At 45.4% G+C, this 5449-nt stretch overlaps 1 non-coding gene across 1 annotated transcript; it reads left to right on the plus strand.

Annotated features, from left to right (window-relative positions):
* Positions 1–3759: 3759 nt before the first annotated feature.
* On the plus strand, positions 3760–3866 carry LOC120268600. The gene has a single exon (XR_005538971.1). It is a non-coding gene; the product is annotated as a small nucleolar RNA R71 (small nucleolar RNA).
* Positions 3867–5449: the final 1583 nt, after the last annotated feature.

Here is a 5449-nt window from a genome sequence, read left to right on the forward strand (position 1 = left end):
GTAACATACGGTCCAGCAAAGATAGCCCCGAGGCGTGCATAAGTCCCTTGACGGACAAGCGTGTCGAGACATAGACGTCCCTAGGTTGATTGGGTACCGCTCGGTCGCATACTATACAGAGATAAGTAGGTCGGCACGTGTGATTTCCCCGGTACTATCATTACGACCCGCAATACCATGACTGAATAGCCCCTGTATGTAGCGGTGCTTAGGTTTAAGTTGGCGAGATGCCTTCTTGGACTCGTTGGATCTAAATCCTGAGATCAGGTTCCAGAATCGGGTGTGAGTCATCCGGGCTGTAAAATCTATAGGGAGCTCGCGGGAGGAGGATAGATTGATGAATTCTTTGTCATACAGACCCAGGTAAAGTCCAAACTGTAGATCAATCATAGTGCGCATAACACCGAGTGCACGAAAAGTGACCCCATGCGGCCGGACAACCTCAATAGTGCTCAATACTTCCAATGTAATCTCACGGTAGGCCACTTCTTCAATTGCAAACACTTTGTCCCACCCATTGTGGGAGATCAAACTCAATACCTTGTCGGCCAGACCTACAGTTTCGAGGTCGCCCCACTCAATGGTTCGAGTAATGCCGAACGGTTTAGTTTTCAAATTTATATACCGAGCCTGATGTTGGGGTTGTGTGAAGTGAAGGTCACCGGTAGGTACATCATCATGTCTAGGCCTTTTAGAAGCAACTCTCTTGTTCGGCATCCCTACAAGACCATAAGTGCACCATCAAACCAAAAATCCATGAAATCAATGCCTAATGAAGTTAAAATGCTGAAATTCAGGCATTGCTACAGTAATTTCGGGAAAGTCTTTGCAAGAGTCTCTCTTGTAAAAGTAGCAATCAAAATTTACAAAGCTTTAAATTCAAGCAAGAAGTTTACAAGAAGGGTTCAAACACATTCCACAAAGTGTTCAGCCCATTCAACCAAAAAAAATCCATGGATTAAGTGTGAAATGAAGCTTGCCTCAAGTTAGGGCATGAAATACCTTGGTGAGTAGATCTGGCAAGAAAGTCGGTAAAACTCTAAATAAATGGTGGTATTTGGGTTGCAAAGGGGAGGAGAGAAGATTAGAGGAGAAAAAATGATGAAAAACGGTGAAAAAATGAGGGGAATCGGAGGAGAAATGAGAGAGAACTCAAGAAAACAAGATGAAGATGAATAGTGGCCAGAAGGAGTGAAGGGGCAGTCATTTAAGGCATTTCCTGCACAGTATGAGAGTACTGCACGGGCGCGCAGTGCCCGCGAGTATCTCGACATGCGCAGCCAGCAAGCCGCGCGGGGTGCAAGCGGCCCGCGTAGCGCTCAGGCTGGCGCGCGGGCACCCGCGAGGGGTTGGGATCCAATGACAGTGGCCTACGCGGGCCGCACGCAGCCCGCACAAACCTGGAAACTCATAAAAAATAACAATGTCCCCCTTGCAACCTCAAAAACAATTCAAATACAACGTTCCACTCACTGAATTGAACATGAAACACAACCACAAAGCACCTAACAAAGATAGACTAAAAGAGAGCAAGGATTATCATCAAACCAATAAACAAACACACAAACACAAATCACAAAATAACAAACACAAGAACAAAAACAACACACCAAACAAAATTCAAGAATACGAAAAATAAAGAACAACGAAAATAAAACCTTGGGTTGCCTCCCAAGAAGCGCTTTGTTTAACGTCGTTAGCTCGACGTACCTTACCTCGTGCCCAAGGTGGATCAAAAGAAGATGAGTTACCTCCAATTCCAAGAGATGTGTTCCATGATAGAAAACTCATTGAGATGCATGAAAATACACGAAACTTTCCTTTCCCCTCAAAGTAAAGACGGTCTACCTCCCTTGGTGGCGTTAGCGTGACTGTCGTCCCCTCTTTCAACTTTTTGTTCACCTTGCGCCACATCTTCTTCATGTTTTTCTTCTTTTTATAACTTGGTGGCGGATCTGTTCCCACATAGCTTACATGCTGCATTGGAGGGGAAACAGGGACCTTCATCTCATCCTCCTTGTTTTCCACTTCTTCCAAATATTCATCCAATGGGTTCATAGCCAAAACTTCCTACATACAATCAGAGATGACCATATCAGTTTCATCGGTAAAATATAAGGGGTCATCATGATCCAAGGTTTGCCTCATTGCTTCAGGAAGTGTAAAAACAACTTTCTCCTCTCCCACTCTGAGAATCAGTCTCCCTCCTTTTACATCGATGAGAGCACCAGAAATATTAAGGAAAGGGCGCCCAAGGATCAGTGGGACATCAACATCATCATCCACATCAAGTATCACAAAGTCCACAAGAATGATAAGTTTATCCACCTTCACCAGTACATCTTCAACAACACCCCTGGGCTTCCTTACCGATCGATCTGCAAGTTGCACCGTCATTCTCGTAGGCCTCAAATCCTCTAGTCCCAACTTCAAGAACAACTTGTATGGCATTACATTAATGCTCGGGCCCCGAGTCGACCCAATGCTTTTCTCTTGCATGCCCTCCCCAATCATACAAGGGATGATGAAGCTCCCGTGGTCACCAACTTCTTTGGAAGCTTCTTCTGAATCATTGCCGAACAATTCTTGGGGAGTGCCACTGTTTCTAGCTCTTCAAGCTTTCTCTTGTTGGTAAGAAGGTCTTTCATGAACTTGGTGTACTTAGGCATTCCGGCCAATGCCTCAACGAGTGGAATATTTATATGCAGCTGCTTGAACATGTTAAGGAATTTTTTGTACTGAGCATCCTCTTTTTCTTGTTTCAACCTAGCTGGGTAAGGGACAGGGGGTTTGTACTCGGGAACCCTCGATGTTGATGGTTTAACAGGTTCCTCACATTGCTTGTCATTATTCTCCCCACTTACCGGCTCAGCCACTGCGGGGTCTTACAAATTGGTCACCCTATCCTCCTTGGCACTTGAGCCATCCTCGGCTCTTGCCTCCAACGATCTTCCACTCCTAAGAGTGACGGCCTTGTGGTGCTCCCTTGGATTCTGCTCTGTATTGCTCGGGAGGCTACCATGTGGTCGCTCAGCATTTGCCCTGGCTAGTTGCCCAACTTGATTTTCTAGTGATTGGACCAATGCTTGGAGGTTCCTTAACACTGTGCTTATCTCGTTGAATTGACCACTGTGCTGAGTTAGCTCATTATTGATATTTTGAAATTTTGCCTCAGTGTTGATCATAAACTTTGCCAGTACATCTTCAGTGGTAAATTTCTTCCCTTGTTCTTGCTGAGATTGAAACTGAGGTCCCGGAGGTTGTTGTGGTCTTTGTTGCTGTGGCCCCGAATTCCATGAAAAATTGGGGTGATTCCTCCACCCTGAATTATACGTGGGTCCATATGTATTTCCTTGGCCCCTCTGACCACCGCCAACATAATCCACTGTCTCAATAGACCCTGTGGAGGAAATAGAGATAGGGCATTGTACAGTTGAGTGTGCAGCCCCACAAGTACCGCAAGACAAGACTGCTCCAGAATTTGAGCTCGAGCCCATCATAAATTGATCAAACCTCTTAGTCAGTGCTTCTACTTTCGCGGCCAAGGCGGTGGTATCATTTACCTCATAAATCCCCGCTGTTTTCTGTGGTCTTCCTCGAGTGCTCCAGTGAGATTCATTGCGAGCCATGCTTTCAATCAACTGCTCTGCATCCTCAGGATATTTACTGCTCAATGAACCCCCTGCCGCGGCATCAATGAGTTGTCGGGTTTGATAGTTCAGCCCATTAAATAATATCTGTACTCTCATCCAAGATGCAAAACCATGGTGTGGGCATTGCCTCAAGAGATCCTTAAACCTCTCGTGAGCTTCGAACAAAGTTTCTGAGTCACCTTGTCAGAAAGAAGATATTTCTTGTCTTAATCGGGCTGCCTTGCTCAGTGGGAAATATCTAACGAGGAATTTCTTAACCATATCCTTCCAAGTAGTGATGGACCCGGGGGCGAGTGAAGTGAGCCAACGGTATGCTGCACCCCGTAAACTGAACGGAAATAATCTCAACCTAATAGCGTCATCTGAGACAGAGTTGATCTTGAAGGTTGAACAGATTTGAAGAAAATGGGACAGGTGAGCATGAGGGTCCTCATCGGCTAAACCATCAAACTGAACAGAGTTCTGGATCAACCCAATTGTACTAGCCTTAATCTCAAAATTGTTCGCTGGAATAGTAGGGGCTTGTACGCTGAACTCATCACCGATGAATTGCGGTCTCTCATAGTCAGACAAAGTTCTCCTAGGTTCCGCCATAATTGATGGTTCACTCTGTTCAATCTGAACTTCCTGCTGCTCTGAACTGTCTACTCCTTCTCTCAACCTCTGGCGAAAAGTTCTATCAACCTCACTGTCTGGTTCTACCAGATTGGTCAGTCTTCCTCGTGTCATAAGATAGGTACCGCGCACTAGAATTAATAGCCAATGGTTAAGAGCAACACGATATTTACAAGAAAAAAAGATAGAAAATAGGAAGATAAAATAAACAAGGGTTACATCAACAAGCTACGAGTTTTCCGAGTATTCCTTGTGGGTCCCCGGCAACGGCGCCAAAAACTTGATGAGTGTCCCGCAAGTGCACGGGGTCGTCAAGTAATACCTCTCGTGCGAGCACGAGAGGGTCCTATTCCCTAGGCCCAAGGAGCTACCCTTACTTCCTTTTTACTCGTTGTCTAACCTACAAATCGCTTGATGCTTAATGCTACTAATAAAAATAAAACTAAGCAAGTAATTGTGAAAAGACCGATTAAGAGAGTGAAATTCAAGAAGTGAGGGAGGTCACAGATGTGGATCCCCCCGGGGTTACTAAGGGTTAGAAGAATGCTAGAAGTGCTAAGCACGTGGTGGTTCAGGCCAAGAGAGATCCAAAGATAGATCATCCCGATGGTCACGATAATGGTCCCTAATCCCATACGAGTATTGGTACAGAATCTCTTCCGTCCAAATCCTCCTACGATTGCAATTCACACAGGGAAATCTCTAATTAGGGCCGATACTCAACCTAGGTCCAGCCCTAATGGTTGGAGGGGTATGAGACACCCGATGGTCACGGCGTGCTCATACATACATCCCCATTAAGCAAGGTGTGTCTAGTACAAGGGCGATGGTCACGCACCGAGTACAACCTAGAAGTTGAAATACAGAGTTCTCATGCAAGATCAACACAAAAAAAAGTACACCAAGCTTAAACCATGAACAAACAACATGCATTAAGCGAATCAAAGCATTCAACAACACAAGTTCACCCAAAGGTTCACCGACATCCGGTGACCTTGGGGTTTAGCCGTCCATATAAGAAACTACACAAGATAGGCTCATGAAAACAACTAACAAATGCATATAAAAACTCCCTCAAACAATGAGAACAAGAGGAGGAAGAGGAGGGCCACGGATGTCTTCCACGAACACCGCAATAAGGGCGGCTTCCCACGTCGTCTCCAAGCTTCTCAAAGGTGGAA

The sequence above is a fragment of the Dioscorea cayenensis genome, chromosome 1, assembly GCF_009730915.1.
Source record: "Dioscorea cayenensis subsp. rotundata cultivar TDr96_F1 chromosome 1, TDr96_F1_v2_PseudoChromosome.rev07_lg8_w22 25.fasta, whole genome shotgun sequence".
Lineage (NCBI taxonomy): Eukaryota > Viridiplantae > Streptophyta > Magnoliopsida > Dioscoreales > Dioscoreaceae > Dioscorea > Dioscorea cayenensis.